The sequence below is a fragment of the Hippocampus bargibanti genome, linkage group LG19 (genome assembly GCF_051943395.1).
Source record: "Hippocampus bargibanti isolate YZ-2025 linkage group LG19, ASM5194339v1, whole genome shotgun sequence".
NCBI lineage: Eukaryota > Metazoa > Chordata > Actinopteri > Syngnathiformes > Syngnathidae > Hippocampus > Hippocampus bargibanti.
This window is the reverse complement of record NC_142752.1, coordinates 9,359,270-9,384,673: the sequence shown is the minus strand read 5'-3', so window position 1 is coordinate 9,384,673 and position 25,404 is coordinate 9,359,270. Positions and strand designations below refer to the sequence as shown.

The 25,404-nt window shown below is 43.8% G+C and overlaps 1 protein-coding gene across 13 annotated transcripts in view; it reads left to right on the top strand.

The window, feature by feature from the left end:
* The window catches only part of ptprk (protein tyrosine phosphatase receptor type K), an 87,730-nt gene that overhangs the window by 8,800 nt on the left and 53,526 nt on the right, over positions 1-25,404 (top strand). The window lies entirely within an intron of this gene.

Here is a 25,404-nt window from a genome sequence, read left to right as displayed (position 1 = left end):
GCAGCTAATAGGAGACAGTGTGAGTGAGGGTATTATCGCAACAACCATCACAAAGGTAAATAAAATTTATTATACAGTACAGTTTATTTCTTTAATTACAATCCAATAGCACATTTATTATATATAATAAAGGTATATATTGTGTAGTTTTAAGGCTTATTTAGTCGAAAATTATGTTATATGGGGACCTGGGAACGGATTATTCTCATTTTTAATGGTTTCTTATGGGAAATAAATGTTTGGCAGACGAACCGTTCGCCTTACACACACTTTCTGTGAACCAATTAAGTTCGTAAGCTGACGTATCACTGTATATATATTTGTCCTTCGATGGTGTTAGTGCTTTTGCAATGTCATTACTAACCATCAAATTCAACTTAAAATGGTCCACTCGTGTCACGTGAGCATATTTTTTCATGGGATGGCCTTTACGGAAATCTTTTTGGAGCCAAACATTTTTTGCAGGTGGCTTTGTTGGTCTTTTCTGACCAGCTGTCGGGAAAGCCATTTGCCATTTTTGTGTACGCCGCCGGCGTTCCTTCATGTGTCGCTCACTGAGCAGTTGCACAGCCGGTGACATATTTAAAGCATCCAGGTGTGTTTGTTTAGCTGAGACTGGTTCCCGTTCAATGAGTTCACAGCCTCCCCCCTTGGGCCTCACGAGCGACCAATACAGAATGCAAGGCAAGTTTACATCTTTTGGGCAACGGTTCAGGATGCTGCCTGACAGGCATCCTTTATTTTCCCACAAGGCTTTGCAATTTTACCAATGAAGGAACATGAACAGTTTCATCATTCTGTGTTGCGTTACTTTAACTCATTCACTGCAAAACGACGTGCAAAAATGTGTCCACTTCAGTGCCAGGGTTTTGGTCATTTTCAGTCCAATTGCACGCCCCACAGAATATTGAGTTTTAGGACTACATAAACGTTCAATGTGGCGTAAGAAATGTTAGACTCTCTTCTTTCTTCAGAAAAAAAGTTAATTCCTAAGTTATATGGGTCTGGAGTTATCTGAGATTCAAATGGGGGCGGCTGTACAAATGGAAAATGATACACCCTCATGGGAGGGAAAATCATTGCCAGAGGTCTGACCAGGAGCTTGATCTGCACCCCCCGCAAGAAAAACCAAAACCCGAATAAATTCGGGAATGGAGCTTCACGTCATGCTTTTCAATTCCCGAATAAATTCGGGAATGGCAGTTAATGAGTTAAAAAGGAAGTAGGGCTGACCTGCCAATGGGAAGCTTTTCTGAGCAGCGTTATTCACAACATAATCAAGTAAAGTAAAGACAGTTACCTTTTATAGCACAACTACTCGTGATGTTGAATGTGTGCCACTGTTAATTCCTATCTTATATGAGTCTGGAGTTATCTGAGCTTGAAATGGGGGCAGCTGTACAAAATACAATCCATCCAGCCATTATTCATAGTTTTTGGAATACAATACAATACCTACATATTGATTTATATAGCACTTTAATGGCTGCTGAAGTTGTAACAAAGACTTAACATGGAAAAAAGGGAAATTTTGCCCCCTTGTGGAAGGGAAAACATTGCCAGAGGTCTGACCAGCGCTTTATTGGTAACCCCAGCAAGAAAAAACAAAATCACGGTCAAAGTGGCGGTCCTTGTCACACTTTTCAATTCCGAATAAATTCGGGAATGGCAGCGAATGAGTTAAGATACTGAAAACGAGAGGTGAGGGGGAAGTTTGCCGCTGTTAATTTGCAGTTGCAATGCATGTCTGTGAGTTGCGTCGCTCTTCTCTGGTAAAACAGATTATTGAAGGCAAAAATAACAGCGCCCTAATGGAAGTGCAGCGGTGCAGGAATACTGCCGCTTCACATTAAGCGGGACAGACTCTTTTGGCAGCGCGTTGCAACTAATCACGCTCGATTCCAAATCAACCCGGTCCTCGAAACAATGGATTTGTGAGCACTTTAAACGCTCGTTTAGCTCTTCAGCACTTATGAGCACATGATAAGGTTTGTCACAGAAATAAACAAATAAAATTAACGTATCAGCATCGTTTGAAATGTGTCGTTCATTTCATTCCCCCGCAAGCACCATTTGATTCCTGCAGGAATTTATTTACTAATCCATGGGTAAAGAGCCAGTCCTATGTCTAATTTTAGCAAATATTTTATTTAATAATTCTTTCAAGTATTAAAATAAGCCTGAGGGTAATGAATCATCAGAAGGTAGCCACAGACGTGACGTTACAGTTGTCACCATGCGATGCTTTCTTTCACGTGTGGCAAATATCTGATTTTGAGGTCAAGCCAAACTGCGTAGGCTAAGAAGGTTTGGAAAAATCCAATGACACACATAACCGATTTAAGATTTAAAGTTGACAATGACTTATATACATATATATTACGGTGCGTTGCTTGAAGTGCATCTATAAATAGCATGTCGAGGAATTTCTCCAAAACGTTTACTTTTTAAGGGCTATGTTTATTGTTAACGTACCAAATGAGACAAATTAGACAAGCCGAGATCAGGAAACTGTCCTTGAAGAGGCAAGTCACTGAATTTGTTCTGGCGTGCAATTAAATTACAGTATTTTCCGGTGTATAAAGTGCACCCGCAATGGCACACCGCAGTATAAGGCATTCCTTCAATGAATGACAAAAGTTTCCCAAATGTAATATATAAATAGATAAACGTATTTGAATATAAGGCACACCATATTATAAGGCGCTACAGTAGAGGCTGGGGTTACGCAACACTTTTTCTACAGGGGGAAATGGAGTCGGTGGCTGATGAAATTAGTTATGAGACCTGTTGTGGCTCAATATTACTTCACATATAAGGCGCAGGGCCATCCTGTTGTGGCTCACTATTACTTTACATATAAGGCGCACCTGGGTATAAGGCGCAGGGCAATCCTGTTGTGGCTCAATATTACTTTACATGTCACCTTTTCAAGGAAATCTTGGCTTTTGGGTTCGCCTTATACACCGAAAAATCCTTTTGATTTGACTTTCTGAGTTGTTTTGTGTACAAACTGATTCAACATGACAGTCATCAAGGTTCCAAATGCAACTGCACCACTTTATAAGAGGCTTCAGGTGGCCGCCAAAGGGCTCTTTTGTGCGTCCCTTGATGGGGCTGTGGGCACTGGCTGAAGTGGTTTCCATTAGTCCGGTTAGGAGGACATCTGTCACGAAAGCAGCATCACACACGGCTGCGCACGTCCACACCAAAGTAGCCATAAGCGGCCTACGTGCAGCCCCGACATTGCCGGTCTCATTCCTGATGCCCGCCATGAGCAAATCCCAAGCGGGATGTTTTCCTTCAGACCCTCTCAGATACCCCATTTCGACCGTCTTTACATTCACATCCAGTAAGCCCCCCCTCGTAAGCTGATTTGCTTTTGAGATAGCCGCGGAGCTTTTGAGATATTTAAACCCGGGGCTCTTTCTCTCTCTGTGAATCGGCGGCTTACAGGGCGGATGACCGCTCCATAAAGATTATCATTCCCAACTCTTTATTTTTTCTTTGTGTAGGCACATGGTCGGGTCTCCAACCCAACGATGAATGTGACATCCTGCACTCAATGACATTTTAATTCTTTTTTTTTTTAGGTAGATTCACATAGCCGCCATATATCACCCGAACCGTGTATACAGATAAAAGCTGCAAATTTTGAATTTATTTCTCACCATTCATCAACCCAAACAATAGCTCTGCACTGGGTTTTGCATTCAGGGCCAATTCCAAGTTGTGCTTGTCCCTCTCCTTTCCCCATTAATTCATTCATTGCCAGACATTTGCAAAAATGTGTCCACTCCAGCACCAGGGTTTTTGTCATTGTCACTCGAATTCCAGGACCTGACCCCAGATAAGCGGCAGATAATGGATGGATGGATAAACATTCAATGCAGCATAAGAAACTTTAGACTCTCTTCTTTCATCGGAAAAAAATAGTTAATTCCTAAATTATATGGGTCTGGAGTTATATGACCTTGAAATGAGGGCGGCTGCACAAAATAAAATACATTATTGATTTACATAGCACTTTAACAACAGCTGAAGCTGTAACAAAGTGCTAACATGGACAAAAGGTAAATTCTGCCCCCTTGTGGAGGGGAAAAACATTGCTAGAGGCCATGGCCAGCGCTTTAATTCTTAAATTTTATAGATCTGGAGTTATATGAGCTTGAAATGAGGGCAGCTGTCCAAAATACAATGCAATACATACATATTGGTTTATATAGTGCTTTGACAACAGCTGAAGCTGGAATAAGGCGCTAACGTGGAAAAAAGGGAAATTCTGCCCCTTTTGTGGAAAAGAAAAAAACATTGCCAGAGGCCATGGCCAGCGCTTTATCGGCACCCAAGCATGAAAAAAAAATAAACTGTTGAAATCGTGAACGGCAGTGAACGAGTAAAAAAAAAACAGTTATTTGAACACTGCAGTGAGTTGTTGCCATAAACTTTGATACAATGCGCCATGGCCAAATTCCTCACTGTCGGTAGCGGCGCAGAACTAACATTGAAGTTTTTCTTGAGTTTTTTTTTTTTGAGAGTTGTTTTTTTTTAATGTAGTGGGGGTGTGGAGTGGCTCCACTCGATTAGACAAATCCACACCACCGCATTTGCTGAACTCTTCTCAGCTCTCGTATCCACATTCAACCCCAGTCATTCCTCTTGGAATTTATTGCTCGCTAACATAAACAACACATCCGACCCCCATTCCTCGCCCCAAGGTTTTGTGAATTCTTGACAGAATTACTTTACCCTTCCCCCCTTTCTTCTTTTCGCCCTCACCTCCATTGACTCTCCTCCCCTCTCTCCGGTTTCCGCATGTCCCCTCCCAACAAGAGCAAGGCTGGGATTTTGGTGCAGCCCAAATCCGGATGGAATGGTGTTGTGTTACCGGCAGAAAGTGTGCAGATTATTTTCAAGGTGGGAATGGTAATTATGTGGAAGCAGGTCGTATTAACAGGGGAGCGACATGGTGGTTCACAAATCCCAGTCGTCGTCATGGAAATAAATAAGGCAAGCATATCATAAGTGTTTGTTTGCTTGCCCCAATATAAGTGAATACAGCGATACCTCGGTTTACGAACCCCTTGGTTTATGAACGTTTCGGTTTACGAACATTAGATGTATGAAAATGGAACTTTCACGTACAAACGATTTTTCGGGATACACACAGAACTGCCACAATGAGTGATGTGTCGTTCGCGAACGAGCCTGTTCTCCTCACAAGAAAATGGCTGCCGTCTTATTTTTGTCCTCTATTCCCCGCCCCCAGTCTTCGGTCAGACCCATGTGATTGGTCAAAAACGCAGCAATTAAGTTCGTAAGCCAAGGTATCACTGTACTGAATTTTCCGGTGTATCCGGCGCACCGGAGTACAAGGCGCACCCCCGCTGAATTAAAAAAATGTTTTCCAAATATAATATACAAACATATAAAAGTTTTCCAAATATAAGGCATAACACATTATAAGATGCCACTCTAGAGGCTGGGATTAGGCAATACTTCTTCTACGGGGGGAAATTGAGTCAGTGGCTGCTGGCAGTAGTTGCATGACCTGTTGTGGCTCAATATTACTATACATATAAGGCGCACCGGCATATAAGGCGCAGGCTCAACTCAAAAAAAAAAAAAAATCAAGACTTTTAGGGGTGCCTTTTACACCGTAAAATACAGTACTTTCATTGTACGCCAAATCTAGCGACGACCTAAAAACACATGCATTTTCCTCGCCACTTTCCTCACTCAAATCTTGCCAAGGCCTCTCACTATTGCCCTTATTTATCTTTACCGTCGTCTCTTAACCGTCTCCTGGAATACTCCGGTCTGTTTTCCTCTTTTTTCGACCCTGACACGCTCGCTTTGTCTGTCTTTCGTCACTGTCTTTTTGTTTTGAAGTGACTCTGCTCATGATATCTTGATTGGGCCAAAGGTAAATAAAGTGTTGATGCAGATGCAGATGTGTGTGTCTGTGTGTGTGTTTGCATGCAAAGAGTGCTGTCTTGTCGAACTAACGGTGAGCAGATACAGCGATGCCTCGCCATGACATAAAATGCCTCTTGCATTTAGTCTCACAAACATGTAGACACACACACTAATACACACGCACACACACACACAAACACACACAGACACACACACACACACACACGACTACCTTAACTTAGAATTACCTGTTCTCTGAGCATTAGTGCCACTGGTAACCTCCACCTTTGGAACAGTATCAAATCGTTTGTCTCGTGATATGAAAGGACAAAAAAACCTCACTAGCAACAATAATCGAAAGCGCCCCTTTCCCGGCGAGAGTTTTTCTCTCTCCGTCATGCGCCTTAGTCGCCAAAGCGTTTTTTTTTGTCGACCAAGAGAGTGTAAACATCTCTGCAGACCTCAAAACCTCTGGCGGAAGTACGTACATGGAATAATTTCAAAATAAAATTCCTTTCCATTTCCAGTTTCAACAAGATTTTTTAAGAGAGAGGAAGAAAACACTAGTACGTTAATATAGTCTTTACTATTCTGCCTTTCCAAGTTTTCCAAGTTTGCTGTAAATTTCCGGTTTGTGGCTCCAGCCAGACCCTTCTCGATGATATGCCAAAGGTCAAAAAGGTAAAAGCGTGAGTGTACTTTGGCTTTACCGTCAATGTGTGATCTTATCAACAGAGATTTTTGAAATTCCTCTGCGGAACGATTGTCCTGTATTTAAAAAAAAGCCATGCTTCGCAGATGGGCCATTTATTGACGACTTTAATTGTGATTTGAAAATGGTTTTCAGTCGCATTTTTCCAATTGATTTGTATTGGCCTGTGCTCGCACATCCTGTTCGCAAGTTTGATGTCCTGCACATGCCAGCGCAACCCGTGCTACTATAATTCCGTCTAATTGCTCATAATCAGCAGCCTGAGGAAAGTCATCTCTTATGAACTCATTCACTGCCAGACGATGTGCAAAAATGTGTCCACGCCGGTGTCAGGGTTTTTGTCATTTTTGCTCAAATTCCAGGACCCACAGAATATTGAGATTTTAGGACTACATAAATATTCAATGCAATATTAAGAAACCTTAGACTCTCTTCTTTTGACAGGAAACAAATAATTCCTATGTTGTTTAGGTCTGGAGTTATCTGAGCTTGAAATGGGGGTGGCTGTACAAAAGGCATATCCTGCCCCCTCATGAGAGGGAAAAACATTGAAAGAGGTCTGACCAGTACTTTTTCGGCCAAGAAAAAACAAAACCCGAACAAATGGAGAATGGCGCTCCACGTCATATTTTCAATTACCGAATCAATTTGGGAACGGCATTGAATCCTAAGAGTGACGTTGGGGGCTATTTTACACACCGAAGTATTCTGTGGTTAGCGTCACACTGAAAACATTACTAAAATGGCCAGAAAACCCAAGAAGTAAAAAAAAAAGGTTTTGTAACTCGGATCTAGACCTCCCTCGACGTGGCTGCATCGCACCTTCATTCGGACACGGCATGAGCTTCCTCTGTTTGCTGCCTATCTCTTTCAAACATCCGCACACGCTTCAAAGACACACACGGATTGCTAAACAGTGGGAGCCACACGTGGTTTAGGTTAGCCACCACCTGCCCCTCCCCCGTCCCGCATTGGGCCCCAAACTTAACCACTTGCACTTTCCCGCGGTCAAAATTTCATGTGCGTTCACCATCAGCCTCTCCGTGGGTGTTCTTGTCTGCGCATGCTGTCTTGCGCCGAGTACGTGGCCAAGGCCGCGTGGAAGCTTGTCAACATCTGAAGACAGTAAACAGTCCAGAAACGGCTTCAATGCTTGCACAGGCACGCTTCAGTTACGAAGGTTGAATTCAACACAATTTTAGTACGGTTTCCACCGTGTGAAGTTGCCGAATGACAATTTTCGTCTACATTTTCAATGGCTGGGGTCATGTTTTGAGCTGCCATTTTGTCGTGTAAATTAATCTATGCGTCCATGACCTGCATCGCTTCTATTGCGAGGGTTAGTGAAAACTAACACATTCTCAAGGTTTAGTCCTTTTGTGCCTTTGCACAAAAAAGTACGAATTGTGTAGTGCTGTTTTCCCAAGGGCTTCAAAGAATTAAAAAAAAAACAGTTGTAACAATCACATTACTTTTAATGACTATAATTCCAGTGCGCATAAAAGGCAGCGTTTGTGGAAATACGACACGGGCACATTCTAGAACAGATGAAAGCTGTTAAAATCACCTCCAATCTAATTATTAGTTGATCCCTTATAGCGAACTTGATGCTGATGTCAGCACAGATGTAAAGATTTTGGTCTGGTTTTATGTCCAAGAGGCTATATGCCTCCCACAAAACGGCTTAGACTATTTCTAACTATTTTTTTTCAAATTGTACATGAATGGAGAGAACTTCACAAACTTAGTCCATACTCTTCATTTTAAAATGGATGTCAATGATCAAGTGCACTCTGCCGACTGCGCGGCGACTGACACACATTGACACTTCCAATCCTTTATGAAATCCGAGGTGAAACAGGAGTATATGATTCAGGAGAGCGGTGGGCAGACGATTGTGTGTGTGTGGGAGAGGCAGCAATAGCTGCTTCAAGTAGGATAAGAAACGCGGCAAAGTGACACAAACGTGCATCTGCACTCTTTTCATTCCAGAGCTGCTTCATATCTGCTGATAACGGCGTAGACATGGGGGTGGGAAACTTTGCTTGATTGATAGAGCTCAGCTACTAACACCGTCCCCTTACCCCCACTCACATCCCCCAACCCGTCCTACTTCTCTGCTTCGCTAAATATTTCTCACACATGTGGGAAACAGACCGGGCTCGAGTTTAGCTAAGTGTGATGACTAACCATAGCTTAGTTTCACGCAGAGTACAGTGAAATGGACTTTGGCCTGCATTCGCAGAGTTGTGTTTGCTTACTCTACTGACTAGCTAGAAACCTCCAGCACGAGTTCACAAGTTTCTACCCTGAGGTCACTTTGTTTGTGTTTCTGGGGTCTGTTTCTCTTTCGCATTCTTTAGCTTTTCAGCAGGCCCAATGAGATGAGGCGGAGGGTAAAAGGACCACTTGAAGGCACTTGAGTCTTAGTTTCTCTTGGCAATTGAGTCACTGTTTTGTTCGTCTCATCAAGTATTTTTTAGATAATTTGAAACACATTTCGGGTGAGGCCAGAGATTCGGTTCCAGAGCAAGTTGGGGTTTAAAAGGCGCAATCCCGTTTGCATTGCCTGTTAATTTTTTGGTGTAAGAAAAAACGTATACTAAATAGGGGTTCTAAGTTACCAGTGGCGAGACGTGGATTTCATCGCTAGGCCTTCAGTAGTGCTACGTCTGAATCCATCTCGACAAAAAATGGTGCTGTGATTTACTACAAGCCCACTAGAGGCTACCATTAGCCAGGAAATACTGTAACTGACCCACCTTCCTTAATGTTGTCCTTTTTTTTTTTTTGAAAAGTCCATCTGGAAAATAGTTTTAATGGTAAATCTGCAACCAAATCCATGTCTTCTCCTCCTTCACCCATTGCGGGTTGACAAAACTGTTAAATAAAGACAAACTCATAACTTTCATAACTTTGCTGCTGTGAAATGTAAATTTCTCCACTGCGAGACTAATAAAGGCAAATCCAATCCAATATATTTGCTTATGCTGCTACCGATACAGTGTGCTAGCTCTGGCCAATATGGTGTTGTCACTCGCGCCTCGTGATCAGAGCAGTTTTCGTAAACTATGATTGGCTGGTGACTAGCCAATCATAGTTTGCGAAAACTCTGACGTTGACCAGCGCCTTCAAGAAGGCGTTGGTACCCCTTTTGGGTTGCCAACTTGAAATCTGATTGGTTAGAGCAACAGTTTGATCGACACATTTGATGCGACAGGGTCCGCAGAACTGATTGTGAAGGCGTCCAGGTAGATTTCTGACCCGGTAACAAATGATGACTGAAATGTGATTGGTTGAATGCTTAAATACGAAAACCCACGTCTGGAAGAAGTGCAGCCGGGGAAAAGTAATGAAAGGAAGCTGAAAGACAATTTGGAATTAGTTAATAAGTATTTATGGACAAAATGTAATTAACATCAGTCTGTGATTCAGATATTTTTGGGCCAGCAAAGAAGGCTTTGCAGGCCTTGACGTTCCGCCACTGTGTATAACAGAAAAGGGGCTGTGTCTTTGGGTTGGGCATGAAGTAGCATTTTAGGTAACTAAATCTGTTTGTCTGGCTAACGCAGAGCCTCCCTCTCGCCTTCCAATTCCCCTCTATTCTGTTGCTCATTACACCGATGACTCAACTTTGTCTCGCTCGATTATCACACGCGCGTGCCCGAGAGCAGTTTTGTGAACATGAAAGTCGCAGCCCAGTGTGGTGCGACTTGGTTCCACACCCCCCCGCGCCGTAAAACTTTACATGCTCATGCATTGAGGTGGCAGAAGCAAAGTTCACAACCGCTAAAGTGCCGTGACATCGTGCCGATGGCGAAACTCTTGTCATTTGTTTTGTGTGCACTTGTGTATATTGTCCCATCTGTTACAACTCCTGCAGCACTTTTGCACATATGGAACTCACCCCTCCCCCTCAAACACACACACACACACACACACACACACACACACACACACACACACACACACACACACACACACACGCACACGCACACACACACACACACACACAGGTTACCGCTTGGAGAATGCCCTGAACGTTCCACCTAGCTTGCTTCCTTCCACCTCCCTACAGAGCTTCAGGACTCGTCCAGGTGTCCATTGCACCCCCCACCTCCCATCACCCCCACTCCACGGACCCAACCCTGCTTTGCTCTTTTTTCCATACTTGTCCGCCTCCTCTCCATCTGTCCTGTCCACGCCTGACATGCTTTGGAAGCGGAGACAGAATCGTCGCATGCGCTGCGACGGTCGCGGTAGGAATCAATGTGATGCGGGAACGAACATGCCGACATGACACAAAGGCGTGACATAGTTTGGACCAAGTCGGCGGCTGCATTTCCTCCACTTGAAAGTTTGTTGAAGAAGAGGGAGAGAGGAGCAAAAGGAATCTAAAGGCCAGAGTAAGAACTATTTTACAAGTCAATACTTTCAGTCAAACCCAATCTGTTTCTGCAGTTTTTTCCCTGTCCAAATGTATACATGTGATGAAGAAAAGACATTAAGCAGAGCTGGAGGTAGCAGAGATGAGGTTTTCTTTGGGAGTGACCAGGTTGCATAGAGGGATAAATATAGGGGGACAACTCATATCAGAGGCTTTGGAGAGAAAGTCAGAGAGGCCAGACTGAGATGGTTTGGACATGTCCAGAGGAGAGAGAGTGACTATATCGGGAGAAGGATCCTGAGCCTTGAACTGCCAGGCAGGAGACAGAGAGGAGGACCAAAGATGAGGTTTATGGATGTTGTCAAAGAGGGCATGAAGGTAGCTGGTGTCAGAGATGAGGATGCATAAAACCGGGTTAGATGGAGGACATTGATTCGCTGTGGTGACCCGTAAAGTGAAAAGCCGAAGGGAAAAGAAGTAGAGGTCTCCAGAGCCGTGACCATTGAACACACCCGCCAAAGGTTTCAACCAACATAACCAATTTGATTATCATGTCCAGTGGTTCTCATGCCTTGATTTTAATATTGAAGCAAACACATAAAAGCCAGTGGCGTGCTGTGGATTTCATCGCTAGGCCTTCAGTAGTGCTACGTCTGAATCAATCCAGACTGAAACAAGTGTGGTGTGATTTACTACAAGTATACTAGAGGGTACCATTAGCCAGGAAATTGTCACGATCTGGTTGGCCACCAACGGGTGGTGCTGTCGGCCCCGCCTGCACCAGCACAGGTGTTGGTCGTTCCGATCAGTGGCAGACTGCCACGTTCTGGTTGGCGACCAACGGGTAGTGCTGTCGGCCCCACCTTCAGTTGCACAGGTGCTGGTCGTCTTCATCAGTGGCAGTTAAAAGGACTCCCGGCACGACCATTCGGTGTTGGGTCATTGTACTGTGAATGTGTTTGCTTCACCCTGTCAGGTTTCTCTCATCTTGGCAGATTTTTACGCATGGTTTTCTTTGATACTTTGTACCTTTCTGTTCGGATCACTTAGATTTTTTAGATTTTGTTCCTGCTGACTTTATTTTAATACAATTTGTCAAACACAACCTGCTTCTCCCTCCTGCCTGCTTATTTTGGGATCCACCACCATCCCCACCTCGCAAACCGTGACAGAGATAACTGACCTTTCTTCATGTTTGTCCATTTTTTTTTCTGGAGAAGAACGTCTGGTAAATGGCTTTAACAATAAATCTCCATGCAAATCCATTTCTTTTCCTCATTCAGCCAATGTGGGTTAGCAAAACTGCCATTAAATCAACACAATATATTTGCTTATGCAGCTCGCTCCCGATACAATGTGCTAGCTTTGTCCAGTATGCTCTCGTCACTTCTAGCGACTTGTGTTCAGAGCAGTTTTCGCAAACTATGATTGGGTAGTCACGAGCCAATCATAGTTTGTAAAAACTGATGACTAATGTCTTCAAGAAGGTGTTGGTACCCCTTTTGGATTGCCAACTCGAAATCTGATTGGTTAGAGCAACCGTTTCGACACATTTGATGCGACAGGGCCTGCTGAACTGATTGTGAAGGCGTCCAGATAAATGTCTGACCCTGGTAACAAATGATGACTGAAATGTGATATGTTAAATGCTTAAATACGAAAACACACGTCAAATCACAACAGCGCAACAGGGGTAAAGAAATGAAATGAAACTCAGAGGCAATTGGAATTATTTAATAATTCATGGACGCATTGCATGCAGTGCAGCGGGGGAAAAGTAATGAAAGGAAGCTGAAAGACAATTTGGAATTAGTTAATAAGTATTTATGGACAAAATATAATTAACATCAGTTCGTGATTCAGATTTTGTTAGGCCAGCAGAGACGGCTTTGCAGGCCTTGACAGTCCGCCACTGATAAAAGCCAAAAAAGTGCGACATACACCTGTTGAGAGCATCTGTTGACGTCACTGACAATGCATCTGAAATAGAACAATAGCAACTTTGCGAGAAGAGCGGGGAAGTGATGATAAAGAACTGCCACCCCAGGAAAGAAAATAGTATACTTTTGTGCGGTTTCAGATTCTCCAAACCCAGGAGCTGTTTATTAAGCGGAGAGAGAGAGAGAGAGAGTGTGTGTGTGTGTGTGTGTGTGTGTGTGTGTGTGTGTGTGTGTGTGTGTGTGTGTGTGTGTGTGTGTGTGTGTGTGTGCGTGCGTGTGTGCGTGTGTGTGTGTGTGTGTGTGTGTGTGTGTGTGTGTGTGTGTGTGTGTGTGTGTGTGTGTGTGTGTGTGTGTGTGTGTATGTGGATGCATGTGACAGCGTGATTTATTGAAACACACCTCAGTGGAAGAACTGCAATGATGAGACTGAGAGTTGGGAGTAAAACTTGTCTCTCTCAGACACACACACACATACGGCAGATTCTTTATTGTATTACAGAAACCAGCTTGTATCAGAGGGTAGGCAAGAGTGCATAGCATGAATGCGGAGTGTGTTGAATTTGTGATTTCTTCGGTGAAGTCTGTTTTTCAACGTGGTACCTATTTCCATCCATCCATTTTCCGGACCACTTAATCCTCATTAGAGTCATGAGGGTTGCTGGAGCCTATCCCAGCTGTCTTCGGGCACTTGGAGGGGGACACCTTGAACCAGTTGCCAGCCAATTGCAGGATCCACAGAAACAAACAACCATTCGCTCTCACACTTACACCTAGGGAAAATTTGGAGTGTTCAATCAGCCTGGCATGCATATTTTTGGAATGTGGGAGGAAACCGGAGTACCCGGAGAAAACCCACACGGGCCCGGGGAGAACATGCAAACTCCACGCAGGGAGGCCGGACTGGGTCTTCAACTCACGACCTCTGCACTGTGAAGTCAGTGTGCTACGTGGTAATTATTTATTTCCTTTTTTGAACCCCCCCTTCCCAAACTGCTTTTCACTCCTATCCTACCCCTCTCCAATGTCATCACTCCTCTTCAGATAGATGCCTACCAATTATATTCATCAGATGATGCAGATTGATAGATGCCGCCGCACAAATGGAGAAGGATGAAGGGTAGAGATTTAAGAGGATAATTATACACACATAAAAAACAAGAGAGATTAAAAAAAACAGAGTGAGCAGGATCCTGAAAGTGGGAAAATACACATTTTGGCAGGGATAAAGGGGGAGGAATAGAATGTGACAGACAGATAAAAGAAAGAGAGAGAGCGATTGAATAGATAAATGACATTTATCTATAATGGGATCAGCTTTCATCCACGCGGTGGAATGCGCATCATTCAGTCTTTCTGCTGTTATGGACAGATTTACCTTTTTAATATTCTAAACATCAGCATGCGTTTGATTCAAGACGCTTACTCTACTCTAAATGCAAAGTTGACTTATTCCAGGAGAGACGAGCTTCTGTTGATCATTACGAGCGGCAAAAATTGTTACGTCTATTTAGTTGTGCGATTTATCTGATCACCTTTCCTCAGTACGATTTAACTGTGTAAGTTTTGAACGTGACAGATTTTCGTCAAATTTGAACATCTCCAATTGGATGTGAAAGCATTTAAAATCACTCTCCCTGCACCTTTAACACCAAACAGGCTGTTTACATTTTCTCGTGGCCGTACGGCACTTTTAGTTTTGAAAAGGTTAACGACTCGGCGAAATGACAAACGACACAAAAGAGTTTTTACACTGTCGAGTGGAACGGTTTTAACGCGGAGGAATTCAATTTGTCGACATTTGCCGTCATTCACGTGGATAAAGTGGTAAACCGCCGTCCATTAAAACAAACACAAATAGTCAGTGTTGTCTTGTGTTGACTAATGTCAGAGTTGCGATTCAAAGGCGATTCGCGTTGCACTGGACTGGCACAGATGTATTTATTTATTTAACATGATGAGTCATTGAGCTATAAACGTTAACAACTGTCTTTACTGTACTTGATAATGCTGGTGAATAACGCTGCTCGGTGACACTTTGCATTGGTAGGTCAGCCCGACATCCTTTTTAACTCAACACAGCCAATCCCGAATTTATTCGAGAATTGAAAAACATGACATGCAGCGCCATTCCCAATTTTTTTTCGGGTTTTGGTTTTTCTTGCGGGGAGTGCCGTCCGCTCCGGTCAGACCTCTGGCAATGATTTTCCCTCCCATGAGGAGGCAGAATTTTCCAAAGCTGCCCCCATTTCAATCTCAGATAACTCCAGACCCATATAATTTAGGAATTAACTATTTTTTTCTGATGAAAGAAGAGAGTCTAAGGTTTCTTACGCTGCCTTGTATGTTTATGTAGTCCGAAAACTCAATATTCTGTGTGTCCTACAATTTCAGTGAAAATGCCAAAAACGCTGGCACTAGAGTGGCCACATTTTTGCACATCGTCCGGCAGTGAATGAGTGAAAGGTGAGAAGATGGAGGCGACTGTCCTTTCACAGGGCAACAACCGCCACCACAGGCCTGTGTTTGTGTAAGGGCCATTTAGTCTTTCCAAGTCCATTCCTCGGGCGCATCCACATTGCCTCAGGGCCTGAAGTGCACACATGCGCATTCATATCCACACTCGCATTGCCCACGGCTACGCATTCAGTCCAAGGAAGCTGCTTTTTGCTCTTCAAGTTGTTTATTTGTGTGTTTTTTTCGCCTTATTTTTATGCCTTTGGCATTCCGTCGCACACTCACATGTATTCAGAGATATGCGCATGCTTATATGCACGTTTTAAATCCTGGCTCTGTAGACTTCTTCAACTCCTGTGGACATGGCACCATACACGCATACACACACCCACACAGATCCTCACTTTATACCATTTGTATTGCATATTTTCCCCGAAACGAAATCCCCAAAGTCCAAATCCTTCATGCCATTTTCTATAAAATTGTGCCTCTGTAAATGCGGGGAAAAAAATGCATCGACTTGAGGAGCTAATTCAGAACGTCCCCCATGGCCTGCACCTGTTTCCTTGAATAGTCTGCATTGATTTGAGTAAGTTACGCTCTGGGGTTGAAAGAAATGATTCCCACCATGTCCTTGTCGACATTGCCTAAGAGGAAGAGGGAAGTGGACATTTCAAGCAGGTGATCTCTCTCTCTCTCTCTCTCTCTCTCTCTCTCTCTCTCTCTCTCTCTCTCTCTCTCTCTCTCTCTCTCTCTCTCTCTCTCTCTCTCTCTCTCTCTCTCTCTCTCTCTCTCTCTCTCTCTCTCTCTCTCTCTCTCTCTCTCTCTCTCTCTCATTCCCTTGCTCTCTCGCTATCTCTCTATCTCTCTTTATTGCCACTCTGACCGGTTCTCCCAGCGTATAACAAAGCATCCTGTCCACTTGGATTACTTCCATTAACATGAGCAAGAAAAAGACTGTCCTCCCCATTGAGTAAAGCACTTCAGAGCGACAGAGACAGATAGAAAACATGACCTTTTTTTAAATATCTGTTTAATGACATGGTTAACAAACTTAACAGAGAACCGATTGTGTAATTCTGTAACCGAGCCAACATCACGAACGTATCAATCCTTTTGTGTTTGATAGCAGTAAACCAGAGTTGGGCTATTTCAATGATGGGAGGGGTCGCCCTTTTTTGGCATTGCAAAAAAATGAAAAAATAAAAATAAAACTAGCACTCTGACTGAGAACCATTTTCTCTGATTTGGAGGTACAGGTACTGATTCCCATCCCAACCGCTTCACATTCGGCTGTGAATCGCTCCAGTGAGACAGAGAATACATTTTTTAAAAGTAATTATCAAACTAATCGAGGGTCCACTTGATTGCTCGTCCTTTGCTGTAACTGATGTAACAAGAGGCATAGTGAGGGACATTTATTAATAGATGAGATGATGACAACGTAGCCAGTCTTTACTTGTTTTCCATTATCAAGGTCCATGGAACAAACACGATCAGGGTTAATTACTTAGGCACATAATTTTGCACATACGTGCCTCGGTGGGCATGTCAGAATGTCCAGGGGAAAATGTGTGTGACTCCCATTATTGTGTATGGTACTGGTGAACACATTTTTAGTTTTATTTGGGGGTTGAGGGTCAGGGTCTCAAAGTCTTGAGGACCTATAAAAGGTTGTGCATATGCTTCAGTGGCACCCTTCTCTAGATATCCTTCCCAAACGGTAAAATGCAAAAAGGCCCCTGGCGGAGTCCAAGAACCGGGACACGGAGTCTGACGTCCTGGGGCAACAGGCCACGAAAACATCACTCCCAATATAACAGACACATCATGTTTAAACCCCCCCTCAACCTTTGGAGTATTTTCAGTCTGTTGGGCTTGTGTTCGACTCCACATACACTGTTGATCTAATTCGTAATCGTTTCCTTCTGCAACCGGGGAAACAAAACGAACCCATTTATTTCTGATTAGCATCTGTGCATCACAAATGGAGTTGTTTCGAAGGCCGCATGGGATCCTTGGATGACAAAAGTCTTTTCTTGCTCATTATATATTTTCTGACACCTTCCACGAGCGTTGATATCGAAGCGTCACAAAGCTATTCGTTCCATTACTGTTCTCGAATCAATGGTTGGGCTTCTCTGCCAAGGTCAAGAAACATTTCCTGCGTACAGGAGAGTGTTTTGGCCGTCATCTGAAAAACAAATCGTATCTGCGCGCCGTTGGAACAATAAATACGAGCGGGCGTTGTTAAACTGAGATAGCGGCATTTTTTTATCATCATACGTTTGTGTCGCTTTTGAATTTGGTTTCCATGGCGCTTTTGGGTAGAACATTACGACTCTCTTCCCTTATCTGGGCGATGATAAAAGAGTGTTAATAAATTTTGAAAACACGAACATGGGCATGATAAACTGGAATCAGCGTGACTCAAGTGGCATTATCGCCAAAGTAAGAATGTGTGGGTGCTTATCAGGGTTAGAATCACTTCATCACAATTTTCTTTACTGTTGTCACCATTTGCAAAGTGGTGGTGGTGGACCCCAAAAAAGCAGGCAGGAAGGAGGAGAAGGGTGTATACGGCAAATTGTATCAAATAAAGTCGTCAGGAACAAAATCTCAAACCACAAAGTACTGGCACCGTAACACAAAGTATTAAAAAATATAAATATAAATACTTTCAGCCATTGTCTTCCTTCATACACAGTTTAAAAAATCTATACTTTATGTGAATGCAGGGATTGCAGTGAAGAAATCATTTATTTGACCAATTAAGTCTCCAAAACCAACCCATATATTTGTTTATTGTTCTCATTGCGGGAAACGACTTTGCGACAAAGAAACAACACAAAAGGACACATTTAACAATCCTGTCTGGGTGTGCATGGATGTTTGAGCCCGAGGCTGCGAGCTCTATCCTGATTTTGAAAACCGGTTGGACTCATTTGAACAGCTTTTGGGTTTCACAAAAGCCTCTCCCCCCTTTCCTCACCACTCGGCGCCACATCATCAACAGTGACGCCATTACACGAGTACTAAATAATCTTACTCCATTTATTTCTTATGAACATCTCTCTCTCTCTGTGTCTCTCTGTCTGTCTCTCTCTCTCTGTCTCTCTCTTTTTCTCTCTCTCACTTTCACGCACACACACAATTACCAATGTAAAACATTGTCCCGTTACGCAATATCAGCAGTCATTGAACTACCTTACAACTATAGTAACAAAACAACAACCGTCAATATTAATTTACGTGAAGATACTTTTTGCTTGACAAGGCTTTGAAATTCTTATACCCATCCCCACCCCCCCTCCACTGTTTTTTTTCACTCATGTACTGGCTTCTCTGTTCAACAACTGTCTTTCACAGTAAAATGGACACCATCTATGCATGAACCTTAAAACCGGTTTATGACGTACACCAGGATTCTCTACCTCATTTTTTTTTTTTGCTGTGGGCCACATTGTGGTTACGGCTTCCTCTTGAGGGTCATTATGAATTTGGGGAAGCTATTAGAATGTTTAATCCCCTCCACATATTACATATAGAGAGCACAACAAATGAATGAATAACTAGTTTTCAAGTCTGAAGTCAAGAATAATGACTCTTATTGTGGTTTACATGAGACAATTTAACTCATTCACTGCCATTCCCGAATTTATTCGGCAATTGAAGAGCACGACGTGGAGCGCAACTCCCGAATTTGTCTGGGTTTTGGATTTTTTTGCCGGGCAAGGTTCCGATAAATCACTGACAAGACCTTTGGCAATGTTTTTCCCTCCGACCAGGGGCCATCATTTGCCTTTTGTACAGCTGTCCCTATTACAAACTCAGATAACTTCAGACCCATATCACTTGTATTTTTTTTTGATGAAAGACGAGAGTCTAAGGTTTCTTACGCTACATTGAACGTTTATGTAGTCCTAAAACTCAATATTCTGTGGGTGAAATTGAGTGAAAATGTCAAAAACCCTGGTACTGGAGTGGACACATTTTTGCACATCGTCTGGCAGTGAATGAGTTAAAAATTTTGTTTCGGACATTAGCAAGAATCATGGCACTTGACATGCTTGATTTGCTTTCATGAGCCGAATGAAATGATTTGGAGGGCCAGATTTTACCCCCGAGGTCTTGACTTTGACACCTTTTCTGTACACCCTTTTGAGAAACAAATTCTGGCCTCTTGTTTACTGCTTTTTAAACGCAAGCGTTGCCCAACCTGACATTGTGGCTGCAATGATTGTCTGTTTAAGTCAGCAGACCCCCGGTGGGACGATTCTTGCCTGGCTTGCTTATATCAGTTATCCCCCTGGCGTGTTTGTTTTTCTTTGTTTGTTTTTTTTTCTTTTGAGCATCTAAGGTTTTCCCAACGCTCTGTTGCCCGCTCCGAGTGAGAAGTATATTTCCGCTAGGACTCTAAATACTACCGTTTGTTATCTTTAGTTGTGAGACAGAACTGTGTCACAAACACGGATAAACAAAAAAAAAGCCCATCAGATGTTATAGCTTTCATGTTTGGGTTATTATAATGAAATTTTCATCGGTCTCGCAGGTCCAACAAACGCCTTTCCAATTGTTATTTTGGGTGCCGTTTCCTCTTTTAAGTCTGAAGATTGCGTTTGTGTGTTTTTTTAATTATTTCAAATGTTTACCGTTTCTCTATTCTCTTGTGTCGATGCTGTTTCAGGTTATCTTTTGTTATGTTGGTGCAAAGAGCGACTTTTGGCTGGGCGCTGCTGAACAACATAAATGCTTCTGCCGCACAATCACCACCGCCGCCACCATGATAGACTTAATCCCACCCTGCCCTTTGGCCAGTAAATTGGTCAGCTTTTGGACCTACGTGGCGGTCAGCCTTTCGATTCGGCGTGTCCCCATCCTCGTGACCGGCGCAGATAGCCGTGACAGATTGAAATGATGATTTTTTTCAACTGATAATAGGAATCTTGAATCTTCCTCATGTTTCTCATAATTTAACCCCGTTTACACCCCCTCCCCCGCTCCACACTTCCATTTATGCTGACCTCCACCGTATTCCATTTTGAGTGTGTTCCTGTCTGTGTGGGTTGGCATTTAATGTGCGTTTGTTCTGCTCTTATCTCATCCACTCCAGACCTGCTTTACAGTCCAAAAACCTCCGCTCTGGCCCAATTGGCTTAAGAGTCTGACTGCTGCTCCCTGTCTGCTTAGCGGTCGGCCCATTCAAATCTTCCGTAAAACGTTCTATTGTCATATTCTCCTGGTAATCCATTGGCGAGCATGCATCAAGGTTTGGTTTCCCGTTGTGGAGAAGATGGATCAAGTTGATTTTAGACCTCCCTTCCCCCTCTCCTTTTACTTGTAGAGTAAATTGGAAACAGACTGTCTCCAGTTATCAAACACAGAACAATGCCACTGCGTCCCAAATCATTGATGCGTTCGTCCCTCGCCTGTGTGTGACTAATCGCAAAGATTGTTCATCGATGAATTACTGTCACGATTACGTGGCATCGATGCATGTCGGAGAGATAAGTCATGAAAAAAGGGATTGCTTCCTGCATTGTTGTCGTTCTGCTTGAAACGGGAAAAACGCTCACGTCAGTCCTGAGTCAGTCCGTCAGCATTTGGAGGTCAAGGGTGCGGTTAAAAGGGAGGAGTGAAAAGTAGCCGGTTCAGACATGTCGTTTGGGAATTTCGGTACTAAATTACCAACAGTGCTCTCGGTTCTGAGGGCTGCCGAAGGGCTTAATCATTTGCACCCCTCCCCACATTCAGAATCACACACATTGACAAAACTTCTGATCCTGGAATTTTATCGGACGGCCATGTAACTGATGCCGTCACCTGCTTTGCCGCGGTAGCAAATGTTTACCTTGTCACGCTCGACAGAACACTCCATCATGTCAGATTTCGCAATCCTCTCCCGTATTTTTGTACAGAGCTGCCAAGTGAGCGCTTCTAGTTGCGACACGTATACGGCTCTGATGAGAAACAGCGTGTGGGCAACCGGGTGAAGTGTTAACTTTCCTGAGAAGAGAATGAAATCTGATTCCCTCTGGACTTTTGGGTGAAAGCAGGGAGGAGGGGAGTGGGTGATAAAGATAAGCCTCGGAGTGTTTTCATATCCTTCCTTGCCTCTTTTGCACCAAGAGACCTGACATTCCCAGCTTGAGAGAGACAAATAAGAGTGTCTTTGGTGATTGACACTCGCCACTCTGTCTTCACGTCCCAATTTCCTGCCCTTTTTTTTATACTCTTGTCAGTCGGTCAAGACGAGCCAGAGATGTAAGTTGCTTAAATGCCATCATAGAAAGGGAATAAAATGCATTGACAGTGGCGGATGTCGCCATTTTCAATCGCACCAAACTGAGTACTTGAAAAGATGGTGGCTGATTGGGCAGGAGTGTACAGCGGGCTATCATGCAATGTGAATGTCCCATCAATTCATCCATCCATCCATTTTCCAGACCTCGTTAGGGTCGCGGGGGGTGTTGGATTGGATTGGATTTGCCTTTATTAGTCTCTTTATTAGTGTTGGAGCCTATCACAGTCGTCTTCAGGCACTACACGAGGGGGCACCCTGAACCAGTTGCCAGCCAATCGCAGGGCATACAGAGACAAACAACCAGTCACTCTCACAATCATACCTGAGGACACGGAGAAAACATGCAAACTCCACACATGGAGGCCGGAGCGGGACGCGAACCGGCGACCTATGCACTGTGAAGCCGGCATGCTTACCACTTGACAACTTATTATTTATTAGTTTTTTGTCCTCCATTGAATTTTGTGAGTGCCAGACTGTGTGTTGTTGACAAAAGGCTCATTGTGATATACGAGCTCCAGCTCCTCTAAACTTTGCCATTCATTATTTTAGTTCATTAGTTTTGTTGGCGGATCAAGCATTTTGCGATCTGTCCTACATTCGCCGTTTGGCAGCCTCATTGGATCAACACTCCTGAATGCACTTTTGTCCGACCATTCAAACCAACAGAACAAGGGCTGGTTCTTGAATGTTGAAACGGCATCGCGCGGTGAATGGGTGTCATGGCTTTCCTTAAATAAAGACCGCAGCCATGCATGCTTTTCATCAGTTTAGGGCAAATAATGACAGGTGCTGTAAAGATGCTTGCAATCATGTGGAGGGGGGTTTAGGGGGTGTGGCTCTAAGAGAGGAGCAGGGCAAGGCATTGGAAAGACAGAAATAAAGAAAAAAACCCTTACATTCACTCTTTTACTTTCAATGGAAACTCCCAAATCAACAGAATCCACCCCGCATCAACTCGTGAGCGCACACATCTGAGATTCAATTACAGCATTGTGAGATGAAGGAGAAATTTGTCTGCCTTCAGCATTTCCAATTAAAGTACAGCACCGAGTGTGTTCATGTGTGTTTTCCTGTTGCTGGCCATGTGCATTTGGCTGTGTGACTGCGCATGCCAGCGTGTATGGTTAACAGGCGAGGTGTGTGTGTGTGTAGTCCTGGCTTTGATGGCGCTGCGTTGCAAATGCTACTGAAGCGTGACAAGAGAGCAATCGAGGAGGGTGTGTGTAGGTGTGTGTTAGTGTGCGCCTGCCTCTGATGTCACCTTGTATCATTTCAGGTTAATTTCACCTATTCTCAGACAGTTGTGCAGAACAGGGAGACCAAAAACGCCAAGATGATGCAGAGCAAATGATAAGATGTGGCTATTTTAGATGTTTGTTGATTCGCAAAGCACTTGTGTTTGGCTGTTCGGCCTTTTCGGAGGTCGCGGTCACTTACAAGTAATGGCGAAATCATCTTGAGTGACAGGGACAAATGCACCTGCATCCGTCTTTTTGTCACTGTGCACGTTGTCAGCGCGTGAGCGTGTATATTGCCCCTTCTGCCCTTGAGCCGTTATCAAATTTCTCTAATTATTTTATTATGCAAATGAGTCACCATTATTCCATTAGCTCAGCAGCCAATCACAGAAGCTGATTAGGAAGTGATTAGCATGCAGTCGTTTACTCGGGCTCGGTGTCCTTGTGAATGGGGCAAGGGTCATAATGACCCATCTGGATTGTAGCTCGTGCTTAAAGTTTGAAATGGGTTTAAAAACATACGGCACTTACATACAAACTTACATACGGTACTTACATACAAATATAATCAGTATATTTTCGATGTACGTCAAATACACTTTTTCGTTTGGCTTTCATTTTATTGCACTGAATGAGTCCGATTGTCCAATCTCAGCATCAGACAAGGTTAACGTCCAGACCGTGAATATAATCGCCCACCCCCGCTTGTAAAGTTTTAAGACGATGGCGATTTTCCCCCCCCCCCCCCGCCACCTGGTATTTCACTTTACCCGCTTGTGTTCCAGTTTGACTCGCGTAAAGCACACCGTTGATATCCACAACATGAGTAGTGAGGCGGTGTATCGCTACATCCTGCTAAGATTGTGTCCTCTGTATTTAGTTACGCAGGACAGGTCAAAAGCCTTTGTATTCCAGCATTCTTCTGAATGCCTACGTTCACGGTAATATACAGCGGAATGTTGAAACGACTGTGAATATACGGTACAATGCAAATGTATAATGGACACAGCAGATGAAGAGCAAAAAAATCTTTGGTCTGACGAGACAAAGATTTTTGCGTCACGTTTGGATGAAACTCAGCCACAAAGAACTACTAGACAGCTGCACCTGAACTGACACGCAGTCACAGTGGAAGACAAGAAAAGTAGTTCTGCGGACAGGCACATTGTCTTATTTCAACTTTTGCAGAATTACACTCAACGTGAAGGATGACTTCAACGCAGAAAAATGCATGGTGGCGCACTACATGCCCCAATCACCCTGCACAAAGTGGCATCTCCACAAGCTAACCGGTTGTGACAAAGACTTAACAAAACTGAACGGAACTAGGCACAGCGCCGGGCAGTTTTTTTTGCGAAGAACGCCACGAGCAATGTGATCCAATGCGTCTCCAATGCGTCACGGCCAGCGATAGAGCCAGCAGCCGAGAACAGTCACTTAGTTTGACGTTAACGTGTTTCTCCGGCGGCAGTGGCTGTCTCCTCTTGGCCTCCCACTGTAGCTCCAACTCAGATCAGTTCGAGTGGTGGTGGTCTCAGGGACTGTCGTGATGCTCTATCTTGGCAAGTGCAGCCCGTTCGAAGATGCAGGTAGCCGTACGAGATGTACGTTGCTAGAAGTATCGGTTGGGCGTCGTTCCTTGGGTGCATATGTCCGATTTCCAATGGTGTTCTCAAAATCAGAGAAGCAGTTAATAATACCTCTTTCTTACTGGACAAGCGACTCATCAATAATTCCAGCAGATGACTGACCCGTACAATTATAATCAAAGAGTTTAAATGGCCACTCCTTCAACCAGGGTAGCAGAAGGGTAGACTGGGAGCCTTTACAATGGAAGTTTAAGAAAATGCACACCACACACAAATTAAATGAAATTTGCAAAAGAAAAAAAACATCCAACAGCCTTGATGTGTAATGGTGCAAATATATTCAGATAATTTGCTTGCAACGTCCCCTGCAGCACCCCAGTTTTTTTTATCTTGTGCTGAACAATGGCTCATTTGATCTGAAAAGCTAAAGGACTTAGTCTCTTAATCAATCATCAGCTGTCGTGTTTGGACTCTTTGGTTGATGAAACTTCAGGATGGGCAACATCTTTACTTTACTGCGGCGTTCTCTTATCTGGCATTTACTTCACATTGGTCGCCGCTAACAATTAGCGACTTGTATCAGATGGTACGTGGCTTTTCTCTGCGATATGCCCCACAGCTGCGTTATTAACACGAACCATGCAAGGCTGCGAGGTCAATGAATCAGATGGCCGGTTTGTAATCAGTGTGCCGTTCCTATCAGCACAATGCCGGTACGAGCCATGTATCATCGCAAGTTGATTGGGTCGGCTGGCCACTAGGGACAGGCGGCGTCGCTCTGTATTAGAGCGACTTCCTGTTTAGGGAGCAGGGGAGGAGGTTGGGGGGGTTGGTCCTCATGCACGCGTGCCTCGCGGT